Source organism: Mus caroli, chromosome X (genome assembly GCF_900094665.2).
Source record: "Mus caroli chromosome X, CAROLI_EIJ_v1.1, whole genome shotgun sequence".
NCBI lineage: Eukaryota > Metazoa > Chordata > Mammalia > Rodentia > Muridae > Mus > Mus caroli.
The window spans coordinates 97,658,897-97,675,325 of NC_034589.1; the positions used below are offsets into that span (position 1 = coordinate 97,658,897).

At 43.5% G+C, this 16,429-nt stretch overlaps 1 pseudogene; it reads left to right on the forward strand.

Moving 5' to 3' along the window:
- Positions 1–13,825: 13,825 nt before the first annotated feature.
- The window catches only part of LOC110287366, a 38,979-nt pseudogene continuing 36,375 nt past the window's right edge, over positions 13,826–16,429 (forward strand).

The following is a 16,429-nucleotide window of genomic DNA, read 5'->3' on the forward strand; positions in this document are numbered from 1 at the left end:
CAGCACTCGGGAGGCAGAGGCAGGCGGATTTCTGAGTTCGAGGCCAGCCTGGTCTACAGAGTGAGTTCCAGGACAGCCAGGGCTACACAGAGAAACCTGTCTCGAAAAACCAAAACCAAAAACAAAACAAACAAAAGAATATGTGATTGTATGATTGTTGAAGATCAGTCCTAATGGGATCTGCATCTCCTCCCTTGCAAGGTTCAAGAAACACCACAGCAAAGAGGGCAGAAAGGTAAAAGTGGAAGAAGGGATGGAGTATTGTGGAACATACAGCAGCAGTCATACTCATAAACTCACAGCACCATGTATATACAAGGGGACCCCCACATTCCTTAGGACGTGTAGGAAGATAAGAGTTGCTACAAGAGGCTCACAAGGCCTCATCCCTCCCTGAGGACTGATAGGCAGTTAACAGTGTCTAGGGGTAAGGGACCAAGATGCCTCATTCCTCCCTGCAGAAGGGGTATTGGTAGTTATTGTTTGCTGAGGGAGTTGGGAGGGGGAGATACTTTCTTCGGTAAGAATCTGCCATGTTCCTGTAAATAACCCTTCTTCCATGCTCATAGAAGAAACCAGAAAGCAGGAGAAGTATGTGAGCAGAATAAGGGGATCAGTAAAAGTGAGAGGGAGAAAAAAAAAGAGAGTAATGGGAGTGAATAGGAACAAAATCTTACGTGTATGTGATGTTATAATGATACCCATATTGTATAGAATATACCCTAATAAAATGTAAAGGGTTTTAGTTGGTTACTGTGGCTCATTCATGTAATCCCAGCACTTGAGAGGATGGTTGTGAGTTTGAGGCCAGGCTGAGCTACATAGTGAGTTTCAAGCAACCTTTAAGATTTTTGCTGGAAATTGCACCTTATGCCTGTAATCCTAGAACTATAGCAACTGAGGGAGGCAGACTCCAAATTCAAGGCAAGCCCAGGCTAAAGATGAGGCCCTATTAAAACAGATGAACAAACAAACAAAAAAATCTAGGTTTTGTGTTCTGGAGAGGCAAAATGGAAACCAATACCTTATTCTGCTCTGTGTAAAATGTGACGTTTGGTTTCCCCCAAGGTCCATCGGGACCAGAGCTGTTCCTTTTCAGGATTATTTTGGCTGTACATGGGTCTTCACGCATCTATATGTATTTTATAGTTATTTTTGCTACTTCCAAAATACAAACAGAAAACAAACAAAAACCCATTGGGAGTGCGATAGACATTGACTGACTCTACAGATCACTTTGAACAGAAGTAGTATTTTTGTTTGTTTGTTTGTTTTTCGAGACAGGGTTTCTCTGTATAGCCCTGGCTGTCCTGGAACTCACTCTGTAGACCAGGCTGGCCTCGAACTCAGAAATCCGCCTGCCTCTGCCTCCCAAGTGCTAGGATTAAAGGCATGCGCCACCACCACCGGGCCAGAAGTAGTATTTTAACAATATTAAATGTTCTAGTCAGAGCAATTATCTCAGCCTATTTTTTGTTATAACAACATTCCTCAAGCTAGATTAAGTCATGAATAGTAAAGATCAATTTAGCTCACAATTCTGGAAACAGAGACATTCAAGACTGTGCTGGTCAGGATTTTCTCAGTTTCTGGTTGGAAGCAGTGTTAACTCATAGGAGAGTTGTGGTAGGGAAACATCTATTTTGTCCAGTATAATATATGCACAAGAGCTATCAAGTAGATGCTATGATCATTTTATAGCAACCCCCTCTTAAAATCCAAGAACTCAGCTAGGCTCTTGTGAAATTAATTAAATCCTCTTAAAGATGCCACCACATTTCAGCACCAAGACAACATACGAATTGTTAGAGGAGTAAACCATATATTTAAACTATAACACCAAGTTTGCTGTCATGGCTTGCACCTTTAATCCCAGGACTCAAAGGCAGAGGCAGACAGATCTTAAATAAATTGGAGGCCAGCCTGGTCTACATAGTAAGTTCCAAGCCAGCCAGGGCTGTATCAAACAAAAACTCAGGTCTTCAGGCTTGGGGGCAAGTGCCTGTAATTGCTCAGCCATCTCAGTGGCCCTCAATTCACTTTTATACGCTCATTTTGTATCTTATAACTTTACAGCTGATTTACCTGAGTTGTACGGTGTGTTTGTGTGTGTGTATGTGTGTGTGTGTGTGTAGTCTCCCACATAAATGATCATGGCATCTGTGAGCAGAGTACTCCAGTCAGTTACAATTCAGATATTTTTTTAAAAAAAGTAATAAAATAAAACAGTATCTTTAGCCCAGGGTGACTTTGAATTGTAATCCTCTAGCTTCTATGTCCCGAGTATCAGGGTCATAGGCTTGTACCACTATGCCTGGCTTACACAGTGCTTGGGATTGCACATAGGGCTTTATGCATTCTAGAGAAAAGCATTCTACAGACTGTGGTACAGTCCCAGCCCTGGATTCCTTTTCTTGCCCAACTGTTCTGCACAGGACTATCAATTCTATTAGGATTGGAATCTAAGACAATAAAAATTCTTGGTTCATTCATCTTATTAAAGGGAAAGCACTCAAATTTTCACCATTGACCACGTTAGCTGTGGGCTTTTCCAATGTGGCCCTTATGTACTCAGACAATGTCCTCCTATTCCTAGTTTATCGAGAGTTTTTAATCATGAGTACACTGAGTTTTTCCAAGTGATTTTTTTAAATTTATTTATTTGTTATATGTAAGTACACTGTAGCTGTCTTCAGACACTCCAGAAGAAGGCATCAGATCTCATTATGGATGGTTGTGAGCCATCATGTGGTTGCTGGGATTTGAACTCACGACCTTCAGAAGAGCAGTTGGTGCTCTTAACCGCTGAGCCATCTTGCCAGCCCTGTGTTTTTTGTTTGTTTGTTTGTTTATTTTTTTAATTCTATCAAGATGATCGTCATTGTATTGTGGTGATATTGTGTACCCCGTAAATTGATTTTTGTATGTTGAATGATTCTTGCATTCCATGAGTAAATCCCACCTGGATATTTTAATTCCGTCAAACTCGGGTTCTGGATATTGTGATGATCATAAGGGGTGTGGGCTATAAATGTTTAACTTTCTTTTGTGTCTCTTTCTGGCTTTGATATCAGGATCACTCTGGCATCATGAATTGAATTAGATAGCATGCCTTCTGCTTCGGCTCTTGAGAGATTTTAAGCATTGATAGATTGTAAAGTCTCCTTTTGCACACGTGATTTAATTGAGTTTGTTATTGGTGTAGCTTAGTTTCATCAGCTTCTTTTTTTTTAAAAGATTTATTTATTATATGTAAGTACACTGTAGCTGTCCTCAGACACTCCAGAAGAGGGCGCCAGATCTCATTACAGATGGTTGTGAGCCACCATGTGGTTGCTGGGATTTGAACTCAGGACCTTCGGAAAAGCAGTTGGCGCTCTCGCCAGCCCCTCATCAGCTTCTTAAAAAAATTTTTTTTTCAAGAAAAACAGCATTTTAAAATGTTGTATTTATGCTCTAGCCTTTGTCATTTCTGTTTTCTGCCAAGGTTTTCCTGCAGCTGGTGGTGACTTAGAGATTCTTTCCTTAGGAATGCGCATCTGGAACTCCCCCCGCCCCCCCCCCACACCTTTGTGCGGCTTTAGCTTCATTCATTCCGTTAGGTTTTAGGTATTATCTTGTATCTTTATCCCATTTCCAGTTGTCTCCTGATACATTCTGCTTGTCTGGCATTGTTTGTCTCTTTATTGTTAGAGGGAGATTCTCCCTACGCATTCCAGGCAGCCTTTGAACTTCTGATCCTTCTCAGCCTTCCAGATTTGGAGGATTGCAGAGATGCACCGCCAATGACAAGCAAAATCCCTAACTAAATCCCTTCCCCTCACACCCCATTTGTTGTTCTGGGGTGTGCTCTGAAGTGTTAGCTTCCAAATCTTTGTGAATGCTCACTTCTTAATGCTATTGATTTTGAGCATCGGTTGTGTTGATGGTGTTGGTCTCCTACTCATGCATGTTGTCTCCGATCAATGACTTCTCTGCCCGTGAAACGAGACAATTCAAGCCCGAATGCATTAAAGGTGGGCTTATTGGGGAACTGCTCTCTGGGAGCTCACTGGCTTCAAGGATTGAGGAGTCGCCATGAGGAGAGGGGAGAGGAGAATGGGGAGAAGGGGTGCGCTCGTGCAGAGAGAAGGGAGAAGGGTGGGGAGCAAAATGTCTAGATAACATTGGAAAGAAAGTCTGGTGGAAGGGCAGCTAAGCCCCTGAACTAGAAAGTTCAAGGTTGCGAACAAGGTCTATCAGGTAGGGACTGAACGCAGCTGGAAGAACCTGGAGGCCAGGTCTGCATTGATATGTAAAATAAGCACCTCAGTCCCTCGTCTGGGGTCAAAACCAGTCTGCCTGCCGTTTTGTTTTGTTTTAGCACTTTCACCATGTTAATCATAATTAGATGTACCATCTAATACTTGCAGATGTCTACTGCGCCTGACTTTGGTTCTGATCTGTATTTTCTAGCTGAGATTTTTTTTTGTGTGTTTTAGTAAGCTTTACATACAGTGTTTGATGTGGTTGAAAATGAGGGCTATACCATGGTTGGGGAATGTTCCAAGTGTCTTTATTTTTCCTAATTTGTTGCTTTGGTTGCTCTAGAGACTTCTTGGATTCGTTCTGAGTTGTATGACCCGTTATTGTATTTCTCTGATAGTACAAGAGGCCTTGATGGTGGCAGGGTGTTTATTAGCTGTGTCTATGCCACTGAACTGTGGTCATCACAGCGATTCTTCTTGGGTCTTGTACAGTTTTCCTTCCCGTCGGTTAAGCAGAAGTGTGGTGGGCTAGAATTGGGCTTTTATTTTTTCCTTCCTTCAGGTCGGTTTGGGTCTTAAGAAAGCTAAGGTGGGGCAATGTTCGAGCTCCGGAGTTGCAGGTCAGCCTGGGGGTTAAGGGACTCAGTTACTTGAATTTCTAATGAGTCACGTTTGTCTGAGGCTGAAGCTAGGAGAGCAGACTGCTTTGGGGGTGTTTCAGAATGCTTCCTTTTCTCTTTCTGTTCCAATCCCTATGAAGATCATTTTCACTAAAAAACATGCTCTAGGACTCCTATGAAGAAAAGTCACAAAAGTGTATTGCTCGCTGGATATAGCCTGGATTATCTTATTATTAAATTTATTCAAACAGACCTTCCAAGAAAGCGTCAGTTTGTTTTCCTGTGTTCACACTGTCTGTGGGCAGGAGCTGTTTTCTAACTCATCAGCAAGTCGCTGCTCTCTCTAAGAGACTTTGTAATTTGGGGAATGCTATTTCTCTGATAGAGTCAAAGAAATTGTTAATTTTATTCAATTTTTTTGTGATGCTAAAAATGATGGCTTTGGCCTGGTGTAGTAGTTTTTTAATGGTGTTTTTGTTTTTTAATAACACACTGAGTCCTGTTTGTGCCAACCAACCATATATGCATGGAGATGGGGTCATCCATTGCAGGTTGATGGATCTATCAGAGGGCCACAGCATTAACTCCCAATGGCTCCTCAGCGGTAGATCAATTACCTCCCCCAGTATTGGAATGGGGAATCACAGCTGCTGTGAGCTCATGAGCACCGGTCCTGTCACTGCTGCTTAACCCCCCAGCACAGATAGCGATCTTTCTGCACCCCCCTACCCCCGTCTTAAGTGATTTTCTCTGAGGTTTGCATGTAACTGTGTGATATAGATGCCCCATTTAGAACTGAGCACCCTTCACACTCTACAGATACTATTCTTTCCATTTTGACTACATCAAAGCCCTGGTCACTACACAAAGAAGTGTCTCTGGGGGAGGTCTGAGAGCTACCCTAATCTATGGGTCTAGAAGTATGCGTTTAAAAGATCATTTATTTGTTCATTTCTTTATTTACTTAATGTATATGCGTTCTCTGTCTTCATGGACAATGAAAGGAAATTAGATTCCATTGTAGATGGTTGTGGGCCACCACGTGCTTTGAGCCACCATGTGGTTGCTAGGAATTGAATTCAGGTGCTCTGGAAGAGCAAGCAGCCAGTGCTCTCAACCACTGAGCCAGCTCTCCCATTGGAGGTCTGTATTTAGAAAGGAGTCAGATGATGTGTCTGATAAGCAAAATAATAATGGATGGTCCACCACTACCACCCCAAGGGTCTTTGAGTGTCCCCGTTGTGGGTTCTTGGTCAGATTTACAGCACCCATGTTTTTTTTTTAACTGTCTTTTTAATCTTTCTTTTATGTCAGTATTTACAAGTATAAATTTTCTGCTACAACTATTACTTTATGCTACAACTTCTGGTCTGCTGCTACTTTGAGATGCTTTTATCCATCTTCATATTTTATAATTTCCCTTCTTTCATTCTTTGGATGTTTAGGCAAATTGTATTTCAATGTATTTGTGAATTTTCCCTATATCTTTTTGCTTTTATTTCTAGTGTAATTCTATGTGGTTAAATTCTTTTTTTATTTTTAAATTTGTTTTTGAGAATTTATGAGAGCTATATTCATATTATTTCCCCTAGAGGTATGCGTTTAAAGATCATTTGTTTACTTGTTTATTTACTTACTCAATCTATATGTGTTCTCTGGCCTCATGGACAATGAAAGAGGGAATCAGATGCCATTATAGAGGGTTGCGGGCTACCATGTGCTATGAGCTAGCATATGGTTGCTGTATACTTGTATATATGTATACATGTGTGTGGTGTGTTACAACTTGCTGTGTTTCAATTCAACGTTTTAATATTTATTGAGGACCTCTGACAAGAAGCCTTGGGACTGTTGGAAAGAGTTTCCCTAAGAGTGAAAAAAGAAACATATGTAAATAAAATAGAAAGGAGCTAACAGCCCAAAAATGTATCCATGCTAATCCAGTCTGATTTGAAATGCCTTTAATTGGAGTTACATATAAACTATAGATCACTGCAGAGGACTGCATCCACCTAAAGTCATCCAAGGTACTACAAATAGACGACCAACCAAGCTCCTTTCTAGTGCTTTAAGTCTGTAGCACAAACCTGGGCTTATATTGCCACCTAGTGACCAAATAGCAAAACACCAAACACTGAGCTTGTTTTTCTGGAGTCTAGCTGGCTGAAAAATGGAGCAGTCTAGGTAGAATTCTACCATTGCAGAGGATACTGGGCCAGCACCAGGGTTAGCACATCCCGAGGAAACACTTGGTTTTTGCCCTAGGATACAGTCTTCCCTGAAGACTGAGCCTACAATGAGAAGCTTGCTTTCCTACTGTTGTGCCTTTGTATTGTTCTGTGTTATACAGTCAGATTACAGTATCACTCAAGTCTTTTCTTTGATTGACTATCTTCTGGATTTCCAGGAGACAATTTTGTTTTGTTTTGTTTTTTTGTTTTTCGAGACAGGGTTTCTCTGTGTAGCCCTGGGTGTCCTGGAACTCACTCTGTAGACCAGGCTGGCCTCGAACTCAGAAATCCGCCTGCCTCTGCCTCCCAAGTTCTAGGATTAAAGGCATGCACCACCACGCCTGGCTCCAGGAGACAATTTTTATTCATTTCTATTTTTCTTTTCTATGTATTTATTTATTTATTTGCTTATTCACTTTACATCCTGCTCACTGCCCCCAACTCCAGGTCCCCCCCCCCTCCCATGATCCTTCCTCCTTCTCCCTCCCCTTCTTCTCTGAGCTGGTGAGGGCCCCTGGATATCATCCCACCCTGACACATCAAATTTCTATGAGGCTATGTGCATCCTCTCCTACTGAGGCCCACCAGGCATCTCAGCTAGGAGAACATATCCCACAGACAGGCAACAGGTGTTGGGATAGCCCCCGCTCCAGTTGTTCAGGATCCACATGAAGGCCAAGCTGCACATCTGCTACATATGAGCAGGAAGGCTCTATTTTTCTTATGTACAAATCTTAAATTCCTATTTGTTTACCAGCCTGGTCATTTTTGGTTGTCACTGTGACAGGTTGAATTTTATAAGCTTGCTACTTGGGAAATAAATTGTGCTTTCTTTCTCAGAGTTTTGACCCCACTGCTCCCCTCCTCCAAGAATGAACAAGTTTATTTGTGTCACTTGCTACAGCACCTTCAGCCAGTTTCTGCCTGTTACATAATTATCACCAGGTCTGTTCCCAAGCAAACTCTCATTCAACGGAGCTGGATAAAGACGGCTTCCAGCAGCATAACGAAGGCTCAGTTCTGAGACCTATAGAATGTCCTTGCAAGGACACCCTGTGTGGGCTTGTCCCATACCAAAGATTTCTCACACGCCCATTGCTCATTTACTTGAAGTGTGTTTGCATATTGGAATTTGAGGTGTAAATTTTTATAAAATCCGCATTCTTTGTTGTGTGTGGCCATGGGTGTCTGTTTTCTAGACTTGACAGAATTTCCTTAAATATGTGATACAAAGAGGCTGAAGAGATGGCTCAGTGGCTAAGAGCACTGGCTGATCTTATGAAGGACTTGGGTTCAATTCCCAACACCCACATGGCAGCTCACAGCTGTCTGTAACTCCAGCCCCAGGGGATCTGACTCAAGCATCTGGCCTCCTCATTACTAGCCATGCAGGTGGTACACATGCTGGTAATTACCAAAACACATAAAAAAGAAACTTCAAAAAGAAGGGAGACAAAGCTATCTCTCCTACAATTTGCAGGTGGGCTCTATGTTCGTTGAAACACACTTTTAATACCCAGAAGGCAGTTTTCTGTTTGTTTGTTTGTTTGTTTGTTTGTTTTGTTTTTGTTTTTGAGATGAGACTTCTCTATATAGCCCTGACTGTCCTGGAACTCACTGTAGACCAGGCTGGCCTCGAACTCAGAAATCCACTTGTCTCTGCCTCCCAAGTGCTGGGATTAAAGGCCACCACTGCCCCGCAAGCAGGCAGTTTTCAATGTTGTCCTGTCCTTCACTTTACTGCCTTTGTGAACCTAGAAGCTGGTTACAATCAAATTAAGGACTTCAACCTTTTTCACCCCCCCCCTTTCTCCTGAATATGACTTGAGTAATGGGCACAGAGATGACTTTGTAGTTCCCCCAGAATTCGTAGAAACAAAATTTCAAAGCTATCTTCCCCCATCCTCACCTCAAAGCCTCCCTTTTGCTGGCTTTGACTATGTTGTCATAACCTAGATAACAACACTATAATTAATGTTTAAATGTCTGCCTGAGGAAGTTCATGTAAGTGGATCAATCATTAATGCCCTGAGTTGATCTTCTGGGAGCCAACAATCAAAACACAGGCCCACAATTATGTCCACATTCTCCACTCTACTCCAAGTAAACTCCATCAGCTATGAGCTGCTAGCCTTCAAATCCACCTCCATGTACTTCTGTTTTTAAAGATTTATTTATTTATCATATATAAGTACACTGTAGCTGTCTTCGGACACTCCAGAGGAGGGAGTCAGATCTTCATTACAGATGGTTGTGAGCCACCATGTGGTTGCTGGCATTTGAACTCAGGACCTTCAGAAGAGCAGTCAGTGCTTTTAACAGCTGAACCATCTCCCCAACCCCTCCATGTACTTTTGATTCCTGTAGCTTTGTAGGAAGTTTTGAAATCAGCACATGTGTACACAGTGCCTTTTAAACCTCTGAAATTCTCTGCAAATCTCTCTATTTCTTTTCAAGGCATTGGCTATTTTAGTTTATTCAGCAGGGACTACCTACTTAGCAGCCCGCTGTTCCCCTGCAGTATACTTTCTCTTTCCAGAGTTATGGTCACTGCTATCCAAATGTGTTCAGCTATTTGATTTCTGACTCCAGATAGCGTTCAGATAAATGTAGAAAGTAATGAGCGTGGTATCCCTAGATCTTTCTCCTTCCCGAAAAAAGAAACTGCTTCCTCCAACGTTGTTACATTCCACAAGACAGAGCTAGAGCAAGGACCAGGAAACATTTCACAAACTTTCTCTGCGGAAAAGAGGGCCTTGAACTTCCTCTTCTACTTAACCTCGCACCTTGTCTCTATCGCCATCTTGTGGAATTTTTACTACATTACAGAGCTTTGAATATGGGGATTCTGTGGCCGACCATGTTTGAAGGCTTATACTAAACTTTATATGCCCCAGTAGAGGGGAATGCCAGGGCCAAGAAGCAGGAGTGGGTGGGTAGGGGCGGAGGGCGGAGGGAGGGTATTGGGAACTTTCGGGAGCATTTGAAATGTATATAAAGAAAATATCTAATAAAAAATAAATAAATAAATAAAAGGCGGCTTATACTGCTAGCACTTGAATGGTGGAGGCAGGAGCATGAGTTGAACAAGATATCCCAAGCTTCCTAAGACTCTCCTCCCCCAAACAAACACCTGATTCTGGCAAATTTTTACTTTTGTTGGACATTTGAGTACTCCCCACATGCACACTGCCTTTCCCCTACTCTATTGACTTGTGTTTTAACATTATAGGTATTTTATACAGGGTTTGATGTTGTTATCTATTGTTGACTGGTTGGTCGTTTTGTTTTGTTTTGTTTTGTTTTGTTTTGTTTTGTTTTGTTTTGTTTCGAGACAGGGTTTCTGAATGTAACAGCCCTGGCTATCCTGGAACTTGCATTGTAGACCAGGCTGGCCTTGAATTCTCAGAGATGCATCTGCCTCCCTCTGCCTCTCTGCTTCTGCCTCTGCCTCCCAAGTGTTGGGATTAAAGGTGTGCATCACCACCACTTGGCTCCACTTTATATAGTTTTAATGTAATGATTTCTCAGGTATACTTGAATGTACTCATTTCTAAAGTGAGTATTTCCCTTTGGTTGCTGTTTTATATTTTTCAACTTCAAACTCTTCACTTTATTACTTTTTTCCTGCCAAAAATTAGTCCAAAAAACAAAATAGGAAACGCATACAATAAAACATTTAATAACCACATCCCCCAAATTGTAAGTAAGGAGAGAGGTACAGTCAACAGTTTACAGACTGTGGATTTATCTCTGACACCAATGATTCTCAGCATCAAGAAAACTTTCTCTGTAAAACATATACAGGGCAAATATTGAGCACAAGGTTTCACAAGTTCAATGGGCCTCCTGAAGTCGATTCATGACCTTCATTTTCAAAAGCAGTCCCCTCTCCCTAAGGACCAGTGACCATGGCAGAAGAGGAAACAGACTTTGTGATGTACAGGCAAAGCTGGACCAGAGCAAAACAATACTTTCAGGACAGGACATTAACTGCTGCACTTGTGAACTGTGGCTGCCTGAATAAGCTTGTGTTAATCACCATTCCAGGCATAAGGAAGCACTATTTAGAGTTGAGAGCTTCTGGGAGAGGGACAGTCACGGTTTTTTGACTCCTTGGTAGGCACACCACCCCAGTGGATGGTTCACATCCAGGCATTCATGTGTAGCACAAATTGGACACTGTGGGTTATTTTTTTTAATGAGGAGATTAAGTGAGAGAGGGTGGCAGGTGGTGGATTTGCAAGGGGTTAGAGAAAGGAATGGGGATGATATAGTACATATGCCAAATTCCCAAAGAATTAATAAAAATATTATTATAAAAATGTGGTGATAGTTTCTAGAAATCAGTATGTTTTCTCCTGTACGTCATAGAAATGCTATTTTCCCACAGTCAACTTTTGTTAGGTAATTAATGTTATCAGTTGACAACTACCTATAATACTAATCTCTATCAGCATCCATCATTAAAATATTTTATTAAATATTTTGGAGTATTGCTTTCTATCTTCTAAAGGTAAAAAAAGAATGCATTCCAGTAACAACATATGCATACTGGTCATTTTCGTTCATTTGAAGAAATATGAATGAATTGGGCATCGATACTTAAAAGCAAAGTATCTCACTGTTAAAGCTTTAAATTCCTAGAAAGCTCAATAATTTAATAATTTTACACACACACACACACACACACACAATTGTTTTATGGTTGTTTTCAAGACAGATTGTTTTCTCTATGTAGCCCTGGCTGTCCTAGAACTTGCTCTGTACATCAGACTGGTTTCGAAGTCAGAGATCCTCCTGCCTCTGCCTCCCAAGTGCAGGAATTAAAGGGTCTCATGCATCCCAGCCTGGCCTCAAACTCACTATATCGTCAAAGAGGATAACCCTGAACACATACAGCCAAGTGCTGCAATTACAGACTTGTGCCAAGCACACGGAACGGTAGACATACTAAGAACATGGAGCTATTTCAGTATACTTGGGAAAGGTAGGTGATTAGCTTGGGTGCGGCTTCGTGTGGCCTTCCATGAATTTTCATGAATGGGCTTCTTGAATTTCTACTGAGAATTGATGGCTTCTGGGGAGAAGCCATTTTACACCATTTGTTTCAGTTCAAAGAACTCAAGGAAGAACATGAAAGAGCTCCATTCCAGCTTTTCCTCAGTACTTTCTTTTGTATGTGAAAGATGATAAAATTCTTTTTTTTTTTTTTTTTTTTTTGGTTTTTCGAGACAGGGTTTCTCTGTATAGCTCTGGCTGTCCTGGAACTCACTTTGTAGACCAGGCCGGCCTCAAACTCAGAAATCCGCCTGCTTCTGCCTCCCAAGTGCCTGCCTCTGCCTCCCAAGGGCTGGGATTAAAGGCATGCATCACCACCGCCCGGCGAAAGGCTCTAATTCTTTTAATATTTCAGACCTGGATGGTATAGAGGGCTTTTGCCAAAAATCACATTCTTGGAGATTTTTGTATTCATTTTACTTGAAGAATCTGCCTTTTTCACTCATAGGGTTTTTTGTTTCCTCCCTTGGGCTACATCCTATTTCTTTGCAAAGAAGTTCCCCTCATTTTCTACTTTTATAAAATTTGTATCACATACCAGCAAAGCTTTGGGGACTGAAAATTGACATTGGGGTTAAAGTGATGGCACCGTGGCTAAGAGCAGCGGCTGCATTTGCAGAGGACCCAGGTTCGATCCCCAAACACTCGAGTACCAGCTCACAGACGCCTGTAACTCCAGCTGCAGGGGGGGGGGGGGCATGTGGCCTCCCCACGCCCATGTGGCCTCCCCACGCCCATCCTCTTCCAGAGGATCTGAGTTCAGCTCTGAGTACCTACACTGAACCTTTCATTGATACCTGTAGCTTCAGTTCCAGGGATCTGATGCTCTCATCTGGCCTCTATGGGCTCTGCACACACCCACACACATAAAATAAAAATATTTTTAAAAAATCTTTGAAAAGAAAATTGGGTTATTATGTGGCAGGAGGATTTTCTTTTCTGGTCCAGTCTAATTGGTGCTCTACAGGCTTCTTGTGTGTTTATAGGCATCTAGGCAGATTGCTCAGTTTGCATTGATACTGACTGTTATACATTTTTTGAAATTTGGATATGTACAGTTTAAGGAAAATTTTCTCTAGTAGATTAAGTCTCTTGTCAATTGAAGGAGAAGTATATCAATCCATTACAGTAGGTTTCCCTCAAACTCAGTCATTAAGACCGTAAAAGTTTAAGAAAGGGGGCAGGAGGAGGCAAGACTAGGGAGGAAAGGGTTGGGGTGCAGGCAGTCTGCCACAAACCAAACAAATGAGGCTGTGTTGGAGCTGAGCCTGGCAGCTTTGGTCTCTGGGTTTCCAGCATTCCAACACTCACCAAGGGCCATTCGACCAGGCAAGCTGCTACCTGCTGGCCTAGCTTTCCCAGTTCTCAAAGGCAAATGGGCTCAGGTTGCAGCCATTCTTTTCTGTGACTCCCACAAGGTCCATGCTCTGTTCCCCTAAGCTCTGCCCCCTCTTCTCTGCGCAGGTGGTCAAGTGTGCTAACCACACCCTCTCAGCAGGATCCCGCGCCTCAAGAGCCCTAGGTCCCGCCCCACACTCCCTCAAACCCTCAGTGCAGCGCTTGTGTCAGGCGCAATCTCGTAAGACCGGGTGAGGCGCTACATCGTGTTCCACTCGGTCCCAAAAGGGCCCGCAAGAGCCACACACTTGCGCTCTGCGCCCTTGCTCTGTTCTCACTTTCCGAGATATCCACGCATCTTGAGTCCTGCATCCACTCCCGGGAGGCGGCTGCGGCAAGCGCGTGATGGAAGAAGAGCGTCATAGCCAGCCAGACAGGTGGCCAGAGCGGAGCGGTGGGTGAGATGCGGGCTAGGGAGAGGACAGATGCCTAAAGTGCCTGCCGGACGGTGGGGAGGTGCCCCAGGCCCTTGCGGGATAGTGGAGAGGTGGCTGAAATTCTTGCGGGGTAGTGGGGCGGTGGCTAAGTGCTTGCAGGACAGTGGGGCGATGGCTAAGTGCTTGCGGGACAGTGGAGAGGTGGCTAAGGGCTTGCGGGACAGTGGAGAGGTGGCTAAGCGCTTGCGGGACAGTGGAGAGGTGGCTAAGGGCTTGCGGGACAGTGGAGAGGTGGCTAAGTGCTTGCGGGACAGTGGAGAGGTGGCTAAGTGCTTGCGGGACAGTGGGGCAGTGGCAAAGTGCTTTCAGGACAGTGGAGCGATGGCTACGTGCTTGCGGGACAGCGGAAGAGATGGTTAAAATGATTGCCAAGCAGCAGAAAGATTCCTAAAATGCTTGCCAGCTATGCGGAGATGAAGGTAAAATGTCTGCGTAGTCCCGAACCGATAGTTAAAATGCCTGCCGCATAGCCGAGGAATGGCTAAAATGACTGCTGGGTCCTGGAGCCGAAATTTAAAATGTCTGTCCCTTACAGGTGGTTAGACTACCGGCCAGGGACCTGGAAAGATAGCTAACATACCTGCCACGTACCCGGACTAATGGCTCAAATGGATGCCTGGGACTGGGAGACTTTACTAAAATGCCTGCCACCGGGGACCTGGGAGGTCGCTAAAATGTCTTCCACTAGGGACCTGGGGTTTCACTAAAATGCCTGCCACCAGGGACCTGGGTTATCAATAAAAATGCCTGCCACCGGGGATCTGGGAGGTCGCTAAAATGCCTGCCACCGGGGACCTGGGAGGTCGCTAAAATGCCTGCCACCGGGGATCTGGGAGGACGCTAAAATGCCTGCCACTGGTTACTGGGAGGTCACTAAAATGTCTGCCACGGGGGACCTGAGCTATCACTAAAATGCCTGCCGTCGGGGATCTAGGTCACTAAAATGCCTGCCACCGGGGGCCTGGGCTATCACTAAAATGCCTGCCACTGGGGATCTGGGAGATCGCTAAAATGCCTGCCACCGATTACTGGGAGGTCACTAAAATGCCTGCCTCTAGGGATCTGGGAGGTCGCTAAAATGCCTGCCACCGGGGATCTGGGAGGACGCTAAAATGCCTGCCACTGGTTACTGGGAGGTCACTAAAATGTCTGCCACGGGGGACCTGGGCTATCACTAAAATGTCTGCCATTGAGGATCTGGGAGATCGCTAAAATGCCCGCCACCGAGGACCTGGGCTATCACTAAAATGTCTGCCACTGGGGATCTGGGAGGTCGCTAAAATGCCTGCCGTCGAGGATCTGGGCTATCACTAAAATACCTGCCACCGCCAGGGACCTGGGGAGATCGCTAAAATGCCTGCCTTATAACCAACCCCTAGAGGTCGACTAAAATGTCTGCTGGGCAGAGAGCAGAGGTGATGAAAATGTCTGGGATACCGTAGAGACGGTTGACTAAAATGTTACAGGTAGATATGCAAAGCGTTCAATAAGCCTGGCGTGGATAATAAGCTGCAGTCTAGAACGGAAAAAGAAAGCTAAGGGCGTGGCTTGTAGCAGGATCTAGAATCGGCACACTCACCTCGGGGAAAGCCTCGTGTCTAAAAAACTCTTTGGAATAGTCTTAATATTTTAATATTGCTCAAGCCAAATTCAGCAATACTACGTCACCTCAAGTGTCTTTTTCAGGTAAGATTTTTGCTCTTGATTTTTTTTTTTTTTTTTGGTAACAATTTTCCCGCCATGTGATTATGCTAAAAAACAATGGGATTTTACCTCCGCTTTAGTGGGGTTTTCTGATTGTACGCCTTTGGATTAAAGTTGATGAAAGAATGTGGGGAGGGCACAGATTCAGAAAAGTGGAAAAATTACTGGTAGCGTGTGAAGTAACCAAGAACAAGTAACTAAATCTGCGATAACTTTCTTTGAGAAGCCCTGGAAGTTGAGACCTAAAATTTTGGTACTGCGTTCCGTTTATTTCCGAGGTACATAATGACCCGATCTCTGGTATTGTTGAAATTCGAAAATAATCTGAGTGCTTTGAAAACCCATTAATATCCAGTCTCTACTATCTGGGTCAAGGAGTATTTTCGGAGTGAGGGTGGAGGGCAAGGCAAAACAATTCTCAGTGGTTCGTAACTGGAAAATCATACTCTGATTTACTATAGGCATGGAAAATCCCTCCCGGTAGTGTTTATTCAGTGTGTTCAGACGAGCAAATAGCACTAAGGAATGAATCCAGTTTAGAAAGAAGGGAAATTAACGATCAGCTTTGGTTTGGATTTGGGGTGAATTTTTTTTTTCAGTGCCTTATTTCTGAGACAAGGTCTCAGTAAATAACCTCAAACTCGCAAAGCTCTGCCTGCCACTGCCTTCAGTGGGACAGTGCCGATTTTAAAGGCTTCTGCCGCCATGTTTGGCTTAATGTTCAGTTTTCA